This window comes from Bos taurus, chromosome 3 (genome assembly GCF_002263795.3).
Source record: "Bos taurus isolate L1 Dominette 01449 registration number 42190680 breed Hereford chromosome 3, ARS-UCD2.0, whole genome shotgun sequence".
Classification (NCBI taxonomy): Eukaryota; Metazoa; Chordata; class Mammalia; order Artiodactyla; family Bovidae; genus Bos; species Bos taurus.
The window spans coordinates 30,451,155-30,476,863 of NC_037330.1; the positions used below are offsets into that span (position 1 = coordinate 30,451,155).

General features: G+C 41.0%; 1 long non-coding RNA gene across 1 annotated transcript in view; it reads right to left on the reverse strand.

The window, feature by feature from the left end:
* LOC132344860 (uncharacterized) overlaps window positions 1-25,709 on the reverse strand; it is a 71,782-nt gene that overhangs the window by 30,442 nt on the left and 15,631 nt on the right. The window contains exon 2 of the long non-coding RNA XR_009493892.1: window positions 21,767-21,850. This is a non-coding gene — a long non-coding RNA (uncharacterized lncRNA). The remainder of the gene's footprint in view (window positions 1-21,766; window positions 21,851-25,709) is intronic.

Here is a 25,709-nt window from a genome sequence, read left to right on the forward strand (position 1 = left end):
AAAAATTAAATGGACTGATACCAGTCCTAGAGCTCACTTCATCTTTAGAATGCAACAAAATGTTAACTATGTATTCGATGGACATAAAATAACAAGGTAATCTAAGGCTTTTAAAGTCCTAGTAATCCTAGTAAGAATCCATGAGGGGCTTCCCTGGTGGCTCAGTAGTAAAGAATCCACCTACAATACAAGAAACAGGGTTTGATCCCTGGGTGGGGAAGATCCCCTGGAGAAGGAAACGGCAACCCACTCCAGTATTTGCCTGGGAAACCCCATGGACAAAAGGATGGGGTCACAAAGAGTCAGACACAAGTTACCAACTAAATTACACATATTTATGAAAAGTAGGTGGGTGCTTAAGTAAACCCCTGAAAGACCTCTGCAGAGATCTTCAGATTGGGCTTTATTAGAACAGAACAATATAGGTAAGTTTGGGTCCAAATGAACTATAACCTCATTATGAATTGAAGAACCCTCATGAATTTGGAGAAGGAAATGGCAACCCACTCCAGTGTTCTTGCCTAGAGAATCCCAGGGATGGGGAAGCCTGGTGGGCTGCTGTCTATGGGGTCGCACAGAGTCGGACACGACTGAAGTGACTTAGCAGCAGCAGCAGCAGCATGAATTTCAAGAAGTAGCAATCAGAAAAATGTTTATTCTGGCAATACCATTTGCACTATTCAGTTATTAGATGTCATGTCACAAGAGAAAAGAATGATCTATGGCATGAGGGCTACATTTTAATTATTCTAATAGAAAATCTGTACCCATTAAACAATAACGCCCGATTCCTTCCTCCTTCCAGCCCTTGGTAACCTCTATTCTTTTTGTCTATGAATTTGCCTATTCCGCATATAAGTGGAATCAAAGGGACATGCTCTGGCAAGATGGGCTGCCAGATAAACAGCTGTCTAAGTCTCCTGGGTCTTATTACCTGCAGGACAAATGTAGCCTAGTGTTAGGAGCATGCACTGTCATCAGGTGACCTGGATTTGAATCCTAGCTCCACTACTTCTTCTCTTTTTTTAATTAAAATATTTTTCTAACTGTGGTAAAATGCACATAACATTAAATTTATCATCTTAATGACCTGCCTCTTGCGGGTCAGGAAGAAACAGTTAGAACTGGACATGGAACAACAGACTGGTTCCAAATCAGGACAGGAGTACATCAAGGCTGTATACTGTCACCCTGCTTATTTAACTTCTATGCAGAGTACATCATGAGAAATGCTGAACTGGATGAACCACAAGCTGGAATCAAGATTGCTGGGAGAAATATCAATAACCTCAGATATGAAGATGACACCACCCTTGTGGCAGAAAGTGAAGAACTAAAGAGCCTCTTGATGAAAGTGAAAGAGGAGAGTGAAAAAGTTGGCTTAAAGCTCAACATTCAGAAAACGAAGATCATGGCATCTTGTCCCATCATTTCATGGGAAATAGATGGGGAAACAGTTGAAATAGTGACTGACTTTATTTTTTGGGGCTCCAAAATCACTGCAGATGGTGACTGCAGCCATGAAATTAAAAGACGCTTACTCCTTGGGAGGAAAGTTATGACCAACCTAGATAGCATATTCAAAAGCAGAGACATTACTTTGCCAAAGTAGTCATGTATGGATGTGGGAGTTGGAATATAAAGAAAGCTGAGTGCCGAAGAATTGATGCTTTTGAACTGTGGTGTTGGAGAAGACTCTTGAGAGTCCCTTGGACTGCAAGAAGATCCAACCAGTCCATCCTAAAGATTAGTCCTGGGTGTCCATTGGAAAGACTGATGCTGAAGCTGAAACTCCAATACTTTGGCCACCTGATGCAAAGAGCTGACTGATTTGAAAAGACCCTGATGCTGGGAAAGATTGAAGGCAGGAGGAAAAGGGGACGACAGAGGATGAGATGGTTGGATGGCATCACCGACTCAATGGACACGAGTTTGGGTAAACTCCGGGAGTTGGTGATAGACAGGGAGGCCTGGCATGCTGCGGTTCTTGGGGTCACGAGTTGGACATGACTGAGCAACTGAACTGAACTGAATTGAATTGAATTATTTTTAAGTGGACAGTTCAATAGTGTTAAGTATATTCACATTGGGAAACCAATCTCCCAGACTGTCTATCTTGCAAGACTGAAGCTCTATACCTATTAAACAACAGCTTCCTACTCCCTTCTACCCCCAGGCCCTGGCAACCACATTATACTTCATGTCTTTCTAAGTGTGACTTCCCTTCTAAATAGGCTTCCCTGGTGAGTCCACAGTGAAGAATCCACCTGCCAAGCGGGAGATGCGGGTTCAATCCCTGGCTCAGGAAGATCCCCTGGAGATGAACATGGCAATGTACTCCAGTATTCTTGCCTGATAAATCCCATGGACAGAGAAGCCAGGTGGCCCCCAGTCCATGTGGTCATAAAAGAGCTGGACACAACTTAGCAACTAAACAAAATTTTACTATTCTAGATACCACTCAGATAGGTATAATCACACATCATTTGTGCTTTTGTGACTGACTTACTTCACTTAGCAAAATGTTTTTAAAGTTTGGCCAAAATGTGGCATGTATCAGAATTTCATTCTTTTATAAGGCTGAATAATATTCCACTGTGTGTGTGTACACACACACTACATTTTATTTATCTATTAAGTCTGGATAGATATTTACCAATTTTATTTTTCTTTTCACACTGGAGGGTGTTGAGGTGGAGAGTGACATGATGTGATTTATACCTAGTACTATCATTCTAGTTACTCGATCTAAAATAGAATGTAGCAAAACAGCATGGTATTAGCACAAAAACGGACACACAGATCAATGGAACAGAAAAGAGCCCAAAAATAAGCTCCCGCATCTAGAGTCAAATAGTCTATGACGAAAGGAGGCAAGAACACAAAGTGGAGAAAAGACAGTCAGCTCAGCCGTGGTGCTGGGAAAACTGGACAGCTACAAGTGAAACCCTGAAATTAGAACATTCCCTCATACCACATAAAAAATAAACTCAAAATGGTTTAAAGATCTACATGTAAGACACAAGGCCATAAAACTCCTAGAGGAGAACACAGGCATAACACTCTTTGACATAAACCATAGCAATATTTTCTCAGATTAGTCTCCCAAGCAAAAGAAATAAAAGCAAAAAAAAAACAAAAACAAAAAACAAATGGGTCCCAATTAAACTTAAAAGTTTTTGCTCAGCAAAAAACCATCAATAATATAAAAAGACAACCTACTGAGTAGGAGAAAATATTTGCAAATGATGCAGCCAACAAGAGGTTAATATCCAAACTATACAAAAGCACACACAACTCAATATCAAAGAAATAAATAATACAATCAAAAACTGGGCAGAAAACCCGAACAGACATTTTTCCAAAGAAGACACAGAGATTCTGGCTAATAGGCATATTAAAATATACTTGATATGGCTAATTATTAGAGAAATGCAACTCAAAACCACAGTGAGGTATCACCTCACACCTGTCAGGATGACTGCCATGAAAAACTCTACAAATAACAAATGTTGAAGAGGATTTGGAGGAAAGGGAATCCCTGTACACTGTTGGTGGGAACATAAATTGGCAAAGCCACTACAGAAAACAGTATGGTGGTTCCTCAAAAAGCTAAAAATAGGGACTTCCCTGACAGTCCAGTGGTTAAGACTCCATGCTTCTACTGTAGGGGCCAAGGGTTTGATCCCTGGTTGGGGACCTAAGATCCAACACGCACACCACATGCATGGCCAAAAGATTTTTTTAAAAAAGCTAAAAACAGAACTACCAAATGATCCAGCAATTTCAATCTATGGTATATAATCTGGAAAAAATAAAAACAGTAAACTGAAAAGATACACACTCCAATGTTTAGCACTGCTATTTACAACGGCCAAGACACAGAAGCAAACCAAGTGCTCATCACAAATAACTGAATTAAGAAGATGCTCCACTCCAGTACTGTTGCCTGGAAAATCCCATGGACAGAAGAGCCTGGAAGGCTGCAGTCCATGGGGTCGCTGAGGGTCGGACACGACTGAGCGACTTCACTTTCACTTTTCACTTTCCTGCACTGGAGAAGTAAATGGCAACCCACTCCAGTGTTCTTGCCTGGAGCATCCCAGGGACGGGGAGTCTGGTGGGCTGCTGTCTATGGGGTTGCACAGAGTCGGACACGACTGAAGCGACTTAGCAGTAGCAGGTGTGTATATACATATACATATGTATATATAATATTATTATATAAATCCACAGTGGAATATTACTCAGCCATAAAAATAATGAATACTGCCATTTGCACAACATGGACGGACTTAGAGAATATTATGCTTAGTGAAATACGTCAGATAAAAAAACAAATGTATGTGATATCACTTATATATGGAATCTAAAAATACAAATTAAATTTATATACAAATCAGAAACACAGACATAGAAAAACAGACTTACAGATATAGAAAACAAACTTGTGCTTACCAAAGGGGAGAGGGAAGTGGGGAGGGGCAAATTAGGGCATGGGGTTAACAAATACAAATTACTATATATAAAATAAATAAGCAACAAGGATTTATTGTATAGCACAGGGAATTATACCCATTACCTTGCAATAACCTACAAGGGAATATAGTGCTTCCCTGGTGGCTCACCCATAAAGAATCTGCCTGCCAATGCAGGGGATGCAAGTTCGATTCCTGGGTAGAGAAGATCCCCTGGAGGAGGAAATGGCAACCTACTCCAGTACCCTTGTTTGGAAAATTTCATGGGCAGATGAGCTTGCAGGGCTACAGTCCATGGGGCCACAAAGAGTTGGATACAACTTAGCAACTAAACAATAACACCATAATGGAACATAATCTGCAAAAATATTGAATGATTATACTGTACACCTGAAACTAATACAATATTGTAAATCAACTACTCATCAACAACAAAATCTGTATTTTGACCCACACACATTAAAAGATAAATTGAATAGAATGTAGAAGAGGAAAAGACAAGAAGGGAGTTCAGTTAGAAGAGTATAAAATTAGTCCAAAGCAGAGATAATTGTGGTGTAGGTTAAGCTGTTAGCAATGGAAATGATAAGTGGTTTATAATACATTTTGATAGTAGAGCAGATAGGATTTACTGATAGCAGGAATTAGGGTACACCTGTATGAAGTAAGCAGAGGAAATCAAGTACTGTTACCAGTTTTTGGTCTGAACAACTGAAAGAATTGTCATTTACTGGGAGGAGAAGAAGAAAAGTTTTGGAAATGAGAACGTTAAGAGCAGTTTTACAACTTAAATCCAAACAATGAGCAAAAGACCTAAACAGACACTTCTCCAAAGAAGACACACAGATGTCCAACAGGCACATGAGAAGATGTTCAACATTGCTAATTATCACAGAAATGCAAATCAAAACCTCACACCAGTCAGAATGGCCATCATCAAAAAGTCTACAAATAATAAATGCTGGAGAGGGTGTGGAGAAAAAGGAACCCACCTACCCTGTTGGTGGGAATGTCAGTTGGTACACTCACTGTGTAGAACAGCACAGAGACTGCTTAGGAAAACTCAACCCAGAGTTATCATATGATCCAACAATCCCACTGCTGGGCATATATCCAGAAAAGATGAAAACTCTAAATTCGAAAAGGTACATGTACAAATGTTCACAGCAGCACTATCTATAATAGCCAAGACATGGAAACAACCTAAATGTCTATCAACAGACAAATGGATAAGAAGATGCGGTACACACACACACACACAATGAAATATTACTCAGCCAGAAAACAGAATAAGACAATGCCATTGGCAGCACCATGGATGGACCTAGAGATTATCCTACTAACTGAAGTCAGACAGAGAATAACAAATATGTATCACTTCTGAATCTAAAAAAAAAAATAATGATACAAAGGAATTCATTACAGAACAGAAATAGACTCACAGACACAGAAAACAAACTTATGGTTACCAAAGGGGAAGGGGGGGAGGCATAAATTAGGAATTTGGGATAAACATATATACACTGTATATAAATAAAAAACAAGGACCTATTCAGTTCAGTTCAGTTCAGTCACTCAGCCGTGTCCGACTCTTTGTGACTCCATGAATCGAAGCACGCCAGGCCTCCCTGTCCACCATCAACTCCCGGAGTTTACCCAAACTCATCGAGTCAGTGATGCCATTCAGCCATCTCATCCTCTGTCGTCCCCTTCTCCTCTTGCCCCCAATTCCTCCCAGCATCAGGGTCTTCTCCAATGAGTCAACTCTTCACATGAGGTGGCCAAAGTATTGGAGTTTCAGCTTTAGCATCAGTCCTTCCAATGAACACCCAGGTCCGATCTCCTTTAGGATGGACTGGTTGGATCTCCTTGCAGTCCAAGGGACTCTCAAGAGTCTTCTCCAACACCGCAATTCAAAAGCATCAGTTCTTTGGTGCTCAGCTTTCTTCGAAGTCCAACATTCACATCCACACATGACCACTGGAAAAACCATAGCCTTGACTAGATGGACCTTTGTTGGCAAAGTAATGTCTCTGCTTTTTAATATGCTATCTAGGTTGGTCATAACTTTCCTTCCAAGGAGTAAGCGTCTTTTAATTTCATGGCTGCAATCACCGCCTGCAGTGATGGAAATACATTTGATATCCTATAATGGAAATAACCTATAATGGAAAAGAATCTGAAAAGGAATATATATTCTTATATCTATATCTGCTGCTAAGTCACTTCAGTCGTGCCGACTCTGTGCGACCCCATAAACAGCAGCCCACCAGGCTCCCCTGTCCCTGGGATTCTCCAGGCAAGAACACTGGAGTGGGTTGCCGTATCCTTCTCCAATGCAGGAAAGTGAAAAGTAGAAGTGAAGTTGCTCAGTCGTGTCCGACTCTTAGCGACCCCATGGACTGCAGCCTACCAGGCTCCTCCGTCCATGGGATTTTTCAGGCAAGAGTACTGGAGTGGGGTGCCATTGCCTTCTCCATATATCTATATCTACATATACATAATTAAATCACTTTGCTGTACATCTGAAACATTGTGAACCAACTATCAGATCAGATCACATCAGATCAGTCGCTCAGTTGTGTCCGACTCTTTGTGGCCCCATGAATCGCAGCACGCCAGGCCTCCCTGTCCATCACCAACTCCAGGAGTTCACTCAGACTCACGTCCATCGAGTCAGTGATGCCATCCAGCCATCTCATCCTCTGTTGTCCCCTTCTAATGCCCCCAATCCCTCCCAGCATCAGAGTCTTTTCCAATGAGTCAACTCTTTGCATGAGGTGGCCAAAGTACTGGAGTTTCAGCTTTAGCATCAGTCCTTCCAAAGAAATCCCAGGGCTGATGTCCTTCAGAATGGACTGGTTGTATCTCCTTGCAGTCCAAGGGACTCTCAAGAGTCTTCTCCAACACCACAGTTCAAAAGCATCAATTCTTTGGCGCTCAGCCTTCTTCACAGTCCAATTCTCACATCCATACGTGACCACAGGAAAAACCATAGCCTTGACTTCAACAAAAAATTAGTTTAAAAAAAGAGCCCAATTTTAGGTATGTTAAATTTGAGACGTCTGTTAAATTTCCAAGGAGGCAGTTAACGATATCATTTGGAGTTCAGAGAAGATTAGACTGTTGATGTAAAATTTGAGAGTCAACAACATACAAATTTGAGAGTCATCAACATATAAATCGGAGAAGGCAATGGCACCCCACTCCAGCACTCTTGCCTGGAAAATCCCATGGACGGAGGAGCCTGGTGGGCCACAGTCCATGGGGTCGCTAAGAGTCGGACACGACTGAGCAACTTCACTTTCACTTTTCACTTTCCTGCATTGGAGAAGGAAATGGCAACCCACTCCAATGTTCTTGCCTGGAGAATGCCAGGGACAGGGGAGCCTGGTGGGCTGCCATCTATGGGGTCGCACAGAGTCGGACACGACTGAAGCGACTTAGCAGTAGCAGGAGCAACATATAAATAGCATCCCATTGGATTTTGGGGGAAGCAGATTCTAAGGCAGACTTCTGTGTTTAGAATGTTGAATAGAGAATGTCATTGGAATCAACATCTCTGGAAGGCAGGAGGGAGGTGAGCTATGATGCAGGCCTGACAACCCGAGATGACTACATGAGCAGCTCTGGAGCTGAAATGGGCTGTCAGAGTTGTCCTATGTGAGGCTGAGATAGTAAGCCCTTGATACTCTTGCCTCAACCAGTTATCAAATGTTGACCATCTCCAGAAGAACATGACCTCAGGCGAGGAGGTTCTGTCAACTGAGGTAATCCCTGAGAGGGCTGACAGATGAAGCCTGTCCACTGACAACAGCCTTAGCAGCTGGGGCACAAGTCCTTCCTTGAAGGTGCATCTGATGGCCCATCAGAGTGTCCACCATGGATAGTATTTAAAATCATAAGGCTGGATCAGCTCACCAAGAGAGTGATGCAGTTAAAGAGGTACAATGACAGAGCTCCGAGACACCCTGAGAGATCAGGGGAATAAGAAGGATGCAGGAAAAGTTTAGGAGAAGTAGCTAGTGAAGTCAGAAAAAAAAGAGTGAATATGAGATTCTGGAAGCCAAGTCAAGCAGTATACTACTACTATTACTTCCACTACTGTTCTTGGTACAATTTAATTGTACCAACAACGTTATGAATTAGATGATATTATTATCACCCCCACGTTTTGAGGCACAGAGTTTAAAGGTCCCTACCCAGAGAAGCAACCCCATGTCCAAGGAGTGGCGGCTGCATGGATACAGAAGGGCCTAGAGGACCTACTCCACGTTCAAGGTCAGGACGGGTGGCCGTGAGGAGATACCCCACATCCAAGGTAAGAGAAACCCAAGTAAGACAGTAGGTGTTGCGAGAGGGCATCAGAGAGCAGACACACTGAAACCATACTCACAGAAAACTAGTCAATCTAATCACATTAGGACCACAGCCTTGTCTAACTAAAGGAAACTAAGCCATGTCCATGGGGCCACCCAAGATGGGCGGGTCACGGTGGAGAGGTCTGACAGAATGTGGTCCACTGGAGAAGGGAATGGCAAACCACTTCAGTATTCTTGCCTTGAGAACCCCATGAATAGTACGAAAAGGCAAAATGATAGGATACTGAAAGAGGAACTCCCCAGGTCGGTAGGTGCCCAATATGCTACTGGAGATCAGTGGAGAAATAACTCCAGAAAGAATGAAGGGATGGAACCAAAGCAAAAACAATACCCAGTTGTGGATGTGACTGGTGAAGGAAGCAAGGTCTGATGCTGTAAAGAGCAATATTGCATAGGAACCTGGAATGTCAGGTCCATGAATCAAGGCAAATTGGAAGTGGTCAAACAGGAAATGGCAAGAGTGAACATTGACATTCTAGGAATCAGTGACCTAAAATGGACTGGAATTGGTGAATTTAACTCAGATGACCATTATATCTACTACTGTGGGCAGGAATCCCTTAGGAGAAATGGAGTAGCCATCATGGTCAACAAAAGAATCCAAAATGCAGTACTTGGATGCAATCTCAAAAATGACAGAATGATCTCTGTTCGTTTCCAAGGCAATCCATTCAATATCACAGTAATCCAAGTCTATGCCCTGACCAGTAACGCTGAAGAAGCTGAAGTTGAACGGTTCTATGATGACTTACAAGACCTTTTAGAACTAACACCCAAAAAAGATGTCCTTTTCATTATAGGGGACTGGAATGCAAAAGTAGGAAGTCAAGAAAAACCTGGAGTAACAGGCAAATTTGGCCTTGGAATACGGAATGAAGCACAGCAAAGGCTAATAGAGTTTTGCCAAGAGAACGCACTGGTCATAGCAAACACCATCTTCCAACAACACAAGAGAAGACTCTACACATGGACATCACCAGATGGTCAACACCAAAATCAGATTGCTTATATTCTTTGCAGCCAAAGATGGAGAAGCTGTATGCAGTCAGCAAAAACAAGACCGGGAGCTGACTGTGGCTCATATCATGAACTCCTTATTGCCAAATTCAAATTTAAATTGAAGAAAGTAGGGAAAACCACTAGACCATTCAGGTATGACCTAAATCAAATCCCTTATGATTATACAGTGGAAGTGAGAAATAGATTTAAGGGACTAGATCTGATAGACAGAGTGACTGATGAACTATGGATGGAGGTTCATGACATTGTACAGGAGACAGGGATCAAGACCATCCCCAAGAAAAAGAAATGCAAAAAAGAAAAATGGCTGTCTGGGAGGCCTTACAAATAGCTGTGAAAAGAAAAGAAGCGAAAAGCAAAGGAGAAAAGGAAAGATATAAGCATCTGAATGCAGAGTTCCAAAGAATAGCAAGGAGAGATAAGAAAGCCTTCCTCGGTGATCAATGCAAAGAAATAGAGGATAACAACAGAATGGGAAAGACTAGAGATCTCTTCAAGAAAATTAGAGATACCAAGGGAACATTTCATGCAAAGATGGGTTCCATAAAGGACAGAAATGGTATGGACCTAACAGAAGCAGAAGATATTAAGAAGAGTTGGCAAGAATACACAGAAGAACTGTATAAAAAAGATCTTCATGACCCAGATAATCACGATGGTGTGATCACTGACCTAGAGCCAGACATCCTGGAATGTGAAGTCAAGTGGGTCTTAGAAAGCATCACTACAAACAAAGCTAGTGGAGGTGATGGAATCCCAGTTGAGCTATTTCAAATCCTAAAAGACAATGCTGTGAAAGTGCTGCACTCTATATGCCAGCAAATTTGGAAAACTCAGCAGTGGCCACAGGACTGGAAAAGGTCAGGTTTCATTGCAATCCCAAAGAAAGGCAATGCCAAAGAATGCTCAAACTACCGCACAACTGCACTCATCTCACATGCTAGTAAGGTAAGGCTCAAAATTCTCCAAGCCAGGCGTCAGCAATACATGAACTGTGAACTTCCTGATGTTCAAGCTGGTTTTAGAAAAGGCAGAGGAACCAGAGATCAAATTGCCAACACCCGCTGGATCATCGAAAAAGCAAGAGAGTTCCAGAAAAACATCTGTTTCTGCTTTATTGACCACGCCAAAGCCTTTGACTGTGTGGATCACAATAAACTGTGGAAAATTCTGAAGAGATGGGAATACCAGACCACCTGACCTGCTTCTTGAGAAACCTATATGCAGGTCAGGAAGCAACAGTTAGAACTGGACATGGAACAACAGACTGGTTCAACAGATGGGAAAGAAGTACATCAAGGCTGTATATTGTCACCCTGCTTATTTAACTTCTATGCAGAGTACATCATGAGAAACGCTGGGCTGGAAGAAGCACAAGCTGGAATCAAGATTGCCGAGAGAAATATCAATAACCTCAGGTATGCAAATGACACCACTCTTATGGCAGAAAGTGAAGAGGAACTAAAAAGCCTCTTGATGAAAGTGAAAGAGGAGAGTGAAAAAGTTGGCTTAAAGCTCAACATTCCGAAAACGAAGATCATGGCATCTGGTCCCATCACTTCATGGCAAATAGGTGAGGAAACAGTGCAAACAGTGGCTGACTTTATTTTTTTGGGCTCCAAAATCACTGTAGATGGTGACTGCAGCCATGAAATTAAAAGACGCTTACTGCTTGGAAGGAAAGTTATGACCAACCTAGATAGCATATTCAAAAGCAGAGACATTACATTGCCAACAAAGGTCAGTCTGGTTAAGGCTATGGTTTTTCCAGTGGTCATGTGTGGATGTGAATGTTGGACTGTGAAGAAAGCTGAGCACCGAAGAATTGATGCTTTTGAATTGTGGTGTTGGAGAAGACTCTTGAGAGTCCCTTGGACTGCAAGGAGATCCAACCAGTCCATCCTAAAGGAGATCAGTCCTGGGTGTTCATTGGAAGGACTGATGCTGAAGCTGAAACTCCAATACTTTGGCCACCTCATGCGAAGAGCTGACTCATTGGAAAACAGGGAGGGATTGGGGGCAGGAGGAGAAGTGGATGACAGAGGATGAGATGGCTGGATGGCATCACCAACTCGATGGACATGAGTTTGGGTGAACTCCGGGAGTTGGTGATGGACAGGCAGGCCTGGCGTGCTGCGATTCATGGGGTCGAAAAGAGTTGGACACTACTGAGTGACTGAAGTGACTGACTGACTGATCCAGGTTACAGAGCTTGTGGTGGTTGGAGCTCTAATTTTGAACCTTTGCTGGCTTGAGAGCCCACCGTCCTGACAGCCTCACTACCTGAACTCCAAACAACTGCGTAACATACCGTCAGTCAGGTGAGGTAAAAAGACCAAGAACTGACCACTGAATTTGGCAGTGTATTTGTATCAGCACAGGCAGTTTTGTTGGAGCTGTGGGCGTGAGAGCCTGAAGGCGGCACATTCACACACAGCACTCAGCAGCAGCTCCCTGGTAGTCCAGTGGTGAGGACTCTCCTGACAATGGACCAGACTATTCTATCCCTTGGCCCTGAACACCTGGTTTGTTGCTATCAAATTGACTCAACCATCATTTTGTTTTGATTATCAAAGAATGCTTGCCAGCAGATATAATTTTGAAGACTACAGAAACACACTGATCTCTACTTTGGGCAGTGGAAGCACAGAATCCTAACCACTGGGCTGCCAGGGAATTCCCTCTTTCTGTATTTACTGTATGATCATGATAGTAAGCAGAGGGGGGAGTTGAAACAATTGAATTGTAATAAACCAAATTATCCTTCCTCCCAGCAATGTCTTTTAGTCTCCCTTTCCTCTCTGAACAACCTTTTCATGAATTTTGGAGAAGAAACATGTACACGGTTCTTCCCTGTGCTGGAAAGTCTCAGCTAAAATGTGTGGATCTTTCCTCTCTTCTCACCAAGAAGAGAGGCCTGTCCCTATACATGGACAGGAGGGGTGGACCCACAAAAGCATCAGCAGAGAAACTGAAGGAGGAAGGAACTCACTAAAAAGGGATCAATATTAAGCCCTGCTCTTAGTTACCTGCGGCAGTGAAGGCAGGAGAAAATATGGACTAGCAGCAGCACAGGTAATACATTGTGAAGTATTAGTCAGGTTATCATACGTGACAGAAAACTCATATCTCAGACAAGTTTGAGCCAAGAGGGATTTATTGCATCCTGTATTTAAAAAGTCCAGAGGCAGTCTCAGTTTAGGCAAATCTGAATCAGGGATTCAAAAGATATCATCATAATTCACTATCTCATCTGCATTTTCCTCTTTACTGGCTTCATTCTCATCCTGCTGATTACATGTTGGGGCAAGTTGGCTGCCAGACATTCTAGGCTAATATCTTTTTTTTTTTTACTTTCAGGTTCCCTGGTGGCTCAGATGGTAAAGAACCTGTCTGCAATGCAGAAGATCTGGGGTTAATTCTTGGGTCAGGAAGATCCCCTGGAGAAGGGAATGGCAACCCACTCCAGTGTTCTTGCCTGGAGAATTCCATGGACAGAGGAGCCTGACAGGCTATAGTCCATGGGGTCACAAAGTGTTAAAAAGAGTTTTAACACTACAGATAGAGAACTTCTATTCTTACAGTTCAGTGAGAGTCCTAAAACTGAGTCTCACTGGCTCTGATTGCTCTAACTTGAGTCACACGGCCATCCTTGAATCAATCAGTACAGCCAAGGAGAGATTCTATCAATTAGAGATGCCTTCAACTGCAGACAACAGCAAACTTGATAAAACAAAATGAAGTTCACCTTCCTTATATTAAAAGATGTGTGGAGTAGATAGCCACTGCTGATGACTCAATGGATTAACATTTTTTTTAGTTCTTTTTTTTTTTTACCCACAAGACGGCTGCTGCAGTTCCAAAAAACCACATCCAGGTTCTAGGCAGGAAAAAGGATGCTATGGGAAGAAAATGTCCCTCTTTGGAGAAAGCAAAAGTTATCCCAAAACCACCTGGCAGACTTCTGCTTATGACTCACTGATCATAAGTGGGTCACAAGGCTACCCCTACCTTCAAGGGAGGTGGAAGCCAAGTATTTTGCTCTTCCAGACTCTCTAGTTGAGTTAGGCTGGGAAGAAGGGGATTGAGAATGGGAATTAGGTTCACCAATCAATGGGATCTGCCATACATGTAATGCTCTGACTGGCAAAGCCTGGTTGGCAAGTCCACTTCTGAAGCTGGGGTGGACTCTTCTCCCCCAAGACTGATGAACTGAGCATGACAGAGGAAAACCAGATGCTATAAACATAAAAAGGAGGAATGGATGTTAGTCGGACAAGAATAAAAGGTGTCTATTGTATATGTTTAAGGCCATCTTGTGACTTGGCCTCACCAGAAGTGAAAGTGAAAGTGTCACTTAGTCGTGTCTGACTCTTTGTGACCCCATGGACTGTATAGTCCATGGAATTCTCCAGGCCAGAATACTGGAGTAGGTAGCCTTTCCCTTCTCCAGGGGATCTTCCCAAGCCAGGGATCGAACCCGATCTCCCTCATTGCAGGCAGATTCTTTACCAGCTGAGCCACAAGGGAAGCCCTCATCAGAAGTACACAAGACGCAAAAGTTACATGTATTTACCTCAGCATTATCTCAGCTGATATTTCATATCCCTTTCAATTCTAAAAGGTGAAATGATAATAGCTACAATTACATGAACCACCTAATTTATTTTGTAATAGTTCGATTAAAAATTTCCTTTTAAAAAGTATTTTATTTTTGGCCATGCCAGGTCTTAGTTGGGGTATGTGGGATCTTTGATCTTCACTGCAGCATGTGGGATCTAGTTCCCTGACCAGGGATGGAACCTGGGCCCCCTGTGTTAGGAGCACAGAGTCTCAGCCACTGGACCACCATGGAAGTCCCCCAAAAGTCCCCCCCTTTCTTTCCTCCTTCTCTCAGAGCATCTGTTGGTGTGTTAAGGAATATCTATTTTACTTAGGAGACTATTCAGATTTAGCAATATATGCTAAGAATTAGTGTTGGGTACTTCCACATAGATTATTTTATGCAGTCCTGCCACAGAATCCATTTACTGATGAGGAAACTGAGGTTACATGACTTGTTCAAGGTCTTTTGAGTTTTATGTTCCAAGCTAACATACTCCCTATTCCCAAAATACTTTTCTTCTTGCCATACCACAACTGCAGCGTGACTGCCTCAGAAGAGAAAGGGCCCATTCCAATGAAACCAGGTCATTGGGGCAGTTTTCAAATATCCTAAAAACTCTTTTCTTCCTCTCCATGTAAAATCAAATGAAGTGCCAATCACTCCTGGACTGAAGGTCCTAAACCTCTTCAAGAGGCAACCCTCTACCTTGATTTAAGAATGGTTATTTGGGATGCCTTGCATAGGTTTTGTGACTTTTTCCAGCTGGACTCTCCAAGGCATTCCAACTAGCCTAGTGCCCTGAAGCAAAAAAAAAAAGTCAGCTACCGTAGCAATAGCTCCCCTGCCTCTGACAGTCCTCAGGCTGGTGGCGCCCTCTTTATGCACAAAGCTTCCTGCACCACAGCAGATAGTACTGAGCAGAGTGTTCCCAGGCAGGGATGAAAAAGACTAATCTGTTATATCAGCTGAATCTGACTGCCAGGGACCTCCTTTGATTTTTAAGTGTGGCATTCTAGGGTCCTCCCTTGGCAGAAACTCAGCTTTCTGAAGAGTTCTTATGCATTGCTGTATACTTAATATAAACTTCTTAATATGTGGTTGCCTTTCTTTAGGATTGGAATGAAAACTGACCTTTTCCAGTCCTGTAGCCACTGCTGAGTTTTCCAAATTTGCTGGCATATTGAGTGCAGCACTTTCACAGCATCATCTTTCAGGATTTGAAATAGCTCAACTGGAATTCCATCACCTCCACTAGCTTTGTTCGTAGTGATGCTTTCTAAGGCCCACTTGACTTCACATTCCAGGATGTCTGGCTCTAGGTCAGTGATCACACCATTGTGATTATCTGGGTCGTGAAGATCTTTTTTGTATAGTTCTTCTGTGTATTCTTGTCAACTCTTCTTAATATCTTCTGCTTCTGTTAGGTCCATACCATTTCTGTCCTTTATGGAGCCCATCTTTGCATGAAATGTTCCCTTGGTATGTCTAACTTTCTTGAAGAGATCTCTAGTCTTTCCCATTCTGTTGTTATCCTCTATTTCTTTGCATTGATCGCTGAGGAAGGCTTTCTTATCTCTTCTTGCTATTCTTTGGAACTCTGCATTCAGATGCTTATATCTTTCCTTTTCTCCTTTTCTTTTCACTTCTCTTCTTTTCACAGCTATTTGTAAGGCCTCCCCAGACAGCCATTTTGCTTTTTTGCATGGCTGGATGGCATCACTGACTTGATGGACGTGAGTATGAGTGAACTCCGGAGTTGGTGATGGACAGGGAGGCCTGGAGTGCTGCGATTCATGGGGTCGCAAAGAGTTGGACACGGCTGAGCAACTGAACTGAACTGAACTGAATATGTGGTTGACTAGGTAGATGGTAGCTCCTTCTCAAAAATCCAGATTGTACGATATTACACATGAGCAGATAACACAGGACATCCACACAAAAAAAAACAACAAATGTATAAGGTTCATTTTTTTGGAACAAATTTTCACCACATTGCAATGATCAGTTGTATAATAATCAGTGAACACTTACAGACACTTCTAGTATTTTTTATTAGTTGAGATTAGTTATGCCCAACTATTAAATATATGAAAAAAAATCTGAACTCTTATTAGATACAATTTGATTCCAACCTGAAAAGAAAAATGTTTAATATATTTCCTTCCAGCTTTAGAATTAATGTCACTGAGGAGTGACCTAAATTACAAAATTTGGATTTAATTTCCTAAAATTACATGAGATATTTTAAAAATCTGCTATATCTGTGAGTACTTATTTTGATCAATCATTTCAGTACTGTCCAAACAAAATAAAATGGAGGAAGAAATTATTGTATAATATTCCAGTTACAAAATTTTATCTTATAATGATCAAAAGTTCACTCTGGTAAAGTCACTGACCACAATAAGTTTATATTACCAATTACAATTATAAAATATATTCACTTAAATTTTCCTGAAAAGAAAAAATATTATCAACAAATATTGAAATATAGTGATATGGGATTCCCAGGTGGCTTAGTGGTAAAGAAACCATCTGCCAATGTAGGAGACAAAGATTCGATCCTTGGGTCAGGAAGATCCCCTGGAGAAGAAAATGGCAAAGCACTCCAGTATTCTTGCCTGTGAAATCCTATGGATAGAGAAGCCTGGTGGGCTACAGTCTATGGGGTTGCAAAGAGTTGGACATGACTGAGCGATTGAGCACATATGCATGCAGTTAGTGATGAGTATGTTGAACTATTAAGAGGGAAACTTATGAATACTTGTAATTTCCTTTGAAAGACACAAGCACACTGATATTCATGCATGTGCGCTCACTCGGTCATGTCTGTCTCTTTGGGACCCCATAGACTATAGCCCACCAGGCTCCTCCACCCATGAGATTCCCCAGGCAAGAATAATGGAGTGGGTTTCCATGCCCTTCTCCAGGGAATCTTCCCGACCCAAGGATCAAACCTGAGTCTCCTGGATCTCCTGCATTGGCAGATGGATTCTTTACCATTCTTTACCATTTCTTTACTGAAACACCTGGGAAGTCACTGATATTCACTGCAGCACTATTTATAATAGCCAAGATATAGAAGCAACTAAAGTGTCCATCAACAGATGAATTAACAAGAAGATATGGCGAACATATATACATACAGTGGGCTTCCCTAGTGGCTCAGTGGTAAAGAATCCACCTGCAAATGCAGGAGACATGGGTTTGATCCTTGGGTCAAAAGAGCCTCTGAAGGAGGAAATGGCAACCCAATTCAGTATTCTTGCCTGAGAAATCCCACAGACAGAGGAGCCTGGTGGGCTAGTCTATGGGTTGGCAAAAGAATCAGACATGACTTAGTGACTAAACAACAACATATATACATATGTGTGTGTGTGTGTGTATACATACAATAGAATATTACTCAGCCAAACAAAAAAATGAAATCTTGCCATTTGAGGCAACATGGATGGATATAGAGGATATTACACTAAGTGAAATAAGTCAGGTAGACAAAGACAAATACTGGATGTTATCATTTACATGAGAAATCTAAAAAATAAAACAAATGAATAAATACAACAGAGGAGAAACAGAGTCACAGATACAGAGATCAAACTATTGCTTACCACTGGGGAGAGGGAAGAGGGTAGGAGAGTGATAGGAGTAAGAAATTAAGAGGTACAGCTACCATGTACAAAATAAATAATCTACAAGGATATACTGTATAGCAGAGGGAACATAGCCAATATTTTATAATAACCTTAAATGGAGTATAACCTATAAAAATATTGAATCACTATACTTGAAACTAATATAATACAGTACATCAAGTATATTTCAGTTTAAAAGAAGAATACATATGATGTCAAGCACACAAAAAAGTACTAAACCTCATGAGTCACCAAGAAAATATAATTTAAAATGCCACAATTAGGTGCCACAATTAGGCACCATTTCCTACACATCAGAATGGCCACAGTCAAAAAAAAAAAAACTCTAGCAATGTTAAATGTTAGCAAGAATATGAAACAAGTTGACCCATCATACATTGCTGGTAAACCAGTACAACCCCTTTGGAGGACTTAGTAGTTCCAATGAACTCAAACATACCTTTACCCTATGACTTAATAATTATACTTCTAGATATCTACCAAAGAGAACTACACAGTCACAGCAGTGTTTGTTACAGAGGTCTCAAATGAGAAATGAACTAAAAGCACACACACAGAAAGTGAAAGTGAAGTCGCTCAGTCATGTCCGACTCTTTGCGACCCCATGGACTACAGCCTACTAGGCTCCTCGCTCCATGGGATTCTCCAGGCAAGAATACTGGAATGGGTTGCCATTTCCTTCTCCAGGGGAGCTTCCCAACCCAGGGATCGAACCTGGATCTCCTGCGTTGCAGGCAGACGCTTTAACCTCTGAGCCACCACACAGAAGGATGGGTTTAAAAAGTGGTGGTGCAGGACTTCTCAGGAGGTTCAGTGGTTAAGAATCTGCTAAATGCACGGAACATGGGTTCAATCCCTGCTCTGGGATGCCTGGGGCAACTAAACCCAAGCACCACAACTACTGAGCCTGTGGTCTAGAGCCCTCAAACCACAACTACTAAAACCCACGCACCTAGAGCTCGCGCTCTGCCACAGAGAAGCCAGGGCAGTGAGGAGCCGGGCACCACCCCTAGAGTGCCCACGTTCACTGCAACTAGAAAGCGCCACATGCAGCAGTGAAGACACAGAGCAGCCAAATAATTAAATCAACAAGTACTTTTTAAAAATGTGGTGTACAACATGAAGGAAATAATTGATAAACTTTATTTCACGAAAATTAAAAACTTGGCTTTGTGAAACAAAGTTATAAAGAGAATCAGAAAAGAAGCCACAGACTGGGAGAAAACATTTGCAAAAGACACAGCTAACAGAGGACTATTATCTAAGATATACAAAGAACTTTGAAAACTGAATAATAAGAAAATCTGAATTTTAAAATGGGCCAAAGACAACATACAAATGGCAAGTAAGCACATGAAAAGATGTTCCACATCATACATCATCAGGGAAATGCAAATTAAAACAGTAGTAAGGTATTACCACACACCTAATTAGGTCAAAATCTAGAACATGACAACCCCAAATGCTGGGGAGAATGTGGAGCAACAGGAACTGTTATTCATCACTGGTGGGAATGCAAAATGCTACAGCCACTTTGGAAGATGAGACAGTTTGGTGGTTCCTTACAAAACTAAATATACTCTTAGCAAACAATCAAGCAATTGTGCTCCTTGGTATTTATCCAAAAGAGTTGAAAACTTATATCCACTTAAAAACCTGCCCAAAGAGGTTCAGAGCGGCTTTATTCATAATTGCTAAAACTTGGAAGCAACCAAGGTACTCTACAGTAGATGAACAGATACATAAACATAACCCAGAAAATGAGATAATATTCAGCATTAATATGAAATGAACTATCAGGCCATAGACGGCAGCCCCACTGTCCCTGGGATTCTCCAGGCAAGAACACTGGTGTGGGTTGCCATTTCCTTCTCCAATGCATCAAAGTGAAAAGTCAAAGTGAAGTCGCTCAGTTGTGTCTGACTCTTAGCGACCCCATGGACTGCAGCCCACCAGGATCCTCCATCCATGGGATTTTCCAGGCAAGAGTACTGGAGTGGGGTGCCATTGCCTTCTCCGGAAAAGATATGGGATAATCTTAAATGCATATTACTAAAAGAAGCCAATCTGATAAGGCTACATACTATATGATTCCAACTATATGACATCATGGAAAAGAAAACTAAAAAGACAGTGAAAAGACCAATGGTTGTCAGGGATATGAAAGGGTTGGGGGGTGTTGGAGAAATGAAAAGACAGAAGACAAAGGATTTTTAGGGCAGTGAAAATATTGTGTATGATATTATATAAAGGTGGATACATGAATATATTTGTTGAAAACTGTAGAACATACAACACCAGGAATAAACCCTTAGGTAAACTATCAACTTTGGGAGATTATGACACATCAAGGTAGGGTCATTTTTGGTAAAATATAGTGTTTTGGGGAGTAATGTTGACAGTGGGGAAGGCTATGCATGTGTATATGGAAAATCTATTTACCTTCCTCTCAGTTTTATTGTAAACCTAAAACTGTTAAAAAAAATAAACATTCAAAAAATGTGGTATTAATGTATTTATATAATGAAATACTACTCAGCAACTAAAAGTAACATACTACTGAACTCAGCAACGGCGTGGATAAACCTTAGAAACATGCTGAAAGAAGTCAGGCATGAAATAGTGCATTACTGTATGACTCCATATATATGAGGCCCAGGACCAGCCTCAGCAAGTCTGTGGAGAGAGAAATCAGCAATGTGTTTCCTTGGAAAGAGAGAACAGACTGGAAAGGGCATGAAGAAACCTGCTGGGGTGCCAGAATGTTCCTCACCTTTTCTTCATATGGTGGTTAGAAAGGAATATAAGATTGTCAACACTCATTAAACTGATCACATAAGATCTATATGTATAATTCTACCTGTATTACCTCAATTTAAAATGGATAGGGGAGAAAGGGAGGGAAGGATAAGAAATGCGATCACTGTGCCCAGCAGCTCCTGCCCTCAGCCCAGCTCCACCTTGTCTCCCGTAGCTCCCTAGTTTGAAGTGTTGTTTATTTCCCATTTGGGGGTAGAGGAGAAAGAAGGATAAATGCAAATGCTTTTATTGGATCTGGAATCTGGCTATGGGAGTACATGTTCATGTGATCGATGATTGTTGTGGAAATATTGTTTGAAATGGTGTGTATTACCAGCACCTGCAAATAAATGTTTGGAGGAATTTGGTGATAAGCTAATGCAATCTTCTCCCAGAAAAACAAAATTTAACTGCTCTAAGTTTTTCCATACAATGTTAAGGGTTGGAATAGCACAAATATGTTTAGAACTATTTTTAGATCTTTCATATAAAAAATGAAGCTACCTGATAAAAGATGATTTTCCAATTTCTTACTAATATGTGACAGTACCTTCAGATCAACACTTTTGATGAGATAAACACTACTAAGAGTACCCAGATAATGAAAATATTAAGCTTCACTTCATTTGATTTCACACATTTAATTTCGTTGGCTATTCTACATGACTTCTATTAGTAAGTTATTCCTCTTAAAGTAAGATGGGAATTAATTTATTATCCCTTATTATCCTGTTTCTTCCAGCTATATTTTGCTATTAAAATTTTTTTAATTTTGAAAAATAAGCATAGGCCTGAAGATATTCTCTCATACAACATCCAAATTACCTTATTTTTGCTTTTTTTCTCATGTGCTTCATAACAAGCTGATTTCTGATCTCGTTTTTCATTCTATCCTCTTCAGAGTAAAACCTGCAACAAAAACAACAAAAAAACCCCATATAAACTTCAAATTTTTCACTTAACTTGCATGGGCCCCAAGTCAAAAAACATAACACTTAAAGGTCGTCTTTTGGTTCTGTGTAGCTCCTATTTTCCACAATATATCACAACTTTTTAAGCACAGCCATATGCAATTCATTTTCAGATTATTTACCAAAATAGAAAAATGATACAAGGCTCTAACATGTCTTAGGAAAGAAAGAAGGCTGTGCAATTAACTAAGTTACAGTTAATGCACTTACGTATTTTAGACTACACTGATGGGATTGATAATCATGACTAATGTATAATATTTCAGTGCTTGATAAAATTCTGGTAGGATTCTAATAGATTACGTTGCATACAGAAAACTGCTGATTTGAAGTCTATGAAAGGGAATACAAGAAAAGAGTTTTATGTGAGTTCATGTATCTTAATTAAATAACAATGAGGAGTTTGTCAACTTTACCAGAAGAAGAGGAAGATGAGGAGGATGTGAGAAAGAGAGAAGGGGAGGAGAAGAGGAAGATAAAGATGGGAGGGGAGGAAAAAGGGAAGGAAAGAGGCAGAAGGAGAAAGACAAGGTGGGAGGGAGAGTGAAAGAGGGAGAAAATGGGGAATGAAAAGAATCAGAAAGTGACAGACGGAGGAAATTCAAGGGAAAGCACCTGAAAGGGTGTTTAAGTGTGGAGGTTAATGAAGGTACACATGATAGGAAAGCTAGGTATGGCGGCCTAGGAGTTTACTCTATTCGCTTCATATGCATTTGAAACTTTCCATAATAAAAGACATTAAAAAAAAAAAATAGGGTGATTTACCAAGGAGAAAAAGCATGTAATTATCTCAGTAAACATCCAGAATGCATTTCATAAAATTTAACACCTGTTCATGATTAAAACTCTTAATAAACTAAGAGTTGAAAGGAAATTCATTTATCTAATAAGGTTGTATATGAAATCTTATAACTGACATCAAACTTAATGATGAAATATAGGTGAATTTGGGAAAGTTACAGGATACAAATTTAATATGCAAGATAAATTTTATTTCTACTAGCAATGAACAACTCAAAAATTAAAATAAAACAATGCTATTTTAAAATAACCAAAAATATCTAGAATAATTTTAATGAAATTGTGCAAATTTTCTATTTAAAAACAAGACATTTGCTGAAAGACTAAAAATGACCTAAACAGATGAAGAGATATACTATGTTCATGTATTAGAAGACTTAATACTGTTAAGATGATAATTCTCATCATATCTTTTATAGATTCAAGGCAATTCCAATAAAAACTCCATGAGGGCTTTTTTGGTTGAAATCAACTACTTATTTTAAAATATACATGGAAGTGGATAGGACTCAGAATAACTAAAACAATATTGAAAAAGAAGGGCAAAGCTCTAGGGCAAACTTTACCTCATTTCAAGACTTATTAAATAAAAAGCTATAATATTGAAAGACAAGGTAGTCATGGCAATAGAATGAACAAATAGTAATACAGAACAGAGAGTCCAAAAATAGACCGTACCCTATAGTAATTTTAACAAAACAACCAAAGCAATTCAATGAAGGAAGAAAAAGTTCCCCGATAAACAGTGCTGGAACAACTGGATAACTGTGGGAGAAAAAATGAACACCAACTACCCCTCAACCTCACTGCATGTTAAACAAAAATTATTAATTTGATATGCATCGTAGGCCTAAATGTGAAAACTAAAATTATAAATCTTTCGGAAGAAGATACAGTAAAATATATTTGTAACTTGGGGGTAGAGAAATAGGAGGTCAGAAAACATTTTTCATATAGGACACAAAAAGTACTGTCTGTAAAAAACAACAATAGCCCTCCCCCACAAAAGAAAACAGTAAATAAATTTGACTACATCAAAATTTAAAACTCAGCAATAAAAAGTGTTAACTGAATACATGCAATAATAACAGATGAATCTCACAGATGTAACGCTGAGTAAAAGAAGCCAGACACAAGTAGTCCATATTACACAATTGGTGTTTTGTTTTTAAATGTATTTGGCTGCACCGGGTCTTAGTTGCAGCATGTGGATTCCTGGAAGTCCCTACAACTTGTTTTATAAATTTCAAAAACATACAAGACTAATTACTATTGACAGAAATAAAGAAAGTCATTGCATTGGGTAGAGAGGAATGGGGGTCCTGACCAGAAAGTGTCCCAGGGGAATTATCTGGAGTGACAAAAATGTCCTTTAACTGGCCCTGGATGAGAGTTACAGGGATGTATGAATTTGTCAAACTTCATTCAGCTGCTCCCTTAAGATCTGTATATTTCACTTTATGTAAAGTATACCCCTCAATAGAAGACAAATTTAAAATAAATCCTTTTGCAAATCATGTATCTTGATAAAAAGAATTTGCATCCAGAATATATAAAGAATTCATCCAAGTCAACAACAAAAAGACAATCCAGTTCAAAAATGGGCAAAGGATTCATAATGCATTTCTCCAAGGATACATATAATAAATAGATAACAAACACATAAAAGATGTTCAATATAATTAGTCATTAGAGAAATGGAAATCGTAACCACAGAGAGATACTAACTCACACCAACTGAATGGTTATTATAAAAAAGAAAACAGAACAGAAAAGAGCAAGCGTTTGAGGGGACGTCCCTGATGGTCCAGTGGTTGAGAATCTGCCTTTGAATGCAGAGGACACGTGTTTGATCCCTGGTTGAGAAACTAGAATCCCACATGCCACAGGGCAACTGAGCCCACACACCCCAGAGAGCCCGTGCGCTCTACAGCCCGTGAGCCACAACTAGAGATCGCACACCGCACCTACTGAGCCCGTGTGCTCTACAGCCCGTGTGCCACAACTAGAGAGACGGCACACTGCACCTACTGAGCCTGTGTGCTCTAGAGCCCGTGAGCCACAACCACAGAGACCGCACACTGCACCTACTGAGCCTGTGTGCTCTACAGCCCGAGTGCCACAACTAGAGACCGCACACTGCACCTACTGAGCCTGTGCACTCTACAGCCTGAGTGCCACAACCACAGAGACCGCACACTGCACCTACTGAGCCTGTGTGCTCTAGAGCCCGTGAGCCACAACCACAGAGACCGCACACTGCACCTACTGAGCCTGTGCGCTCTACAGCCCGAGTGCCACAACCACCGAGACCGCACACTGCACCTACTGAGCCTGTGTGCTCTAGAGCCCGTGAGCCACAACCACAGAGACCGCACACTGCACCTACTGAGCCTGTGTGCTCTAGAGCCCGTGAGCCACAACCACAGAGACCACACACTGCACCTACTGAGCCTGTGCGCTCTACAGCCCATGTGCCACAACTAGAGACCACACACTGCACTGAGCCCGTGCGCTCTACAGCCCGCGAGCCACAACTAGAGAGACCGCACACTGCACCTACTGAGCACGTGTGCTCTGGAGCCCACGCTCCATGAAGAGAAGCTCCTGTGTGCCACAACTAGAGAAAACCGGAGCGCTGCAATGAAGACTCAGCACAGCCAAAGTACATACATAAATAAAACAAATGTTAGAATACATGGAAAAATTGGAGCCCCTGTGCACTGTTGATGAGAATGTAAAATAGTACAGCCGCTATGGAAAACAGCGTGGCAGTTTCTCAAGCAATTAAAAACAGATTTATATATGATGCAGCTACTCCATTTCTAACCATACATTTAAAGAATGGAAAAGAGCGTCTTGAAGAAATCTTTGTACACCCGTGTTCATAGTTCAGTTCAGTTCAGGCGCTCAGTCGTGTCCGACTCTTTGCGACCCCATGAATCGCAGCACGCCAGGCCTCCCTGTCCATCACCAACTCCGGAGTTCACTGAGAC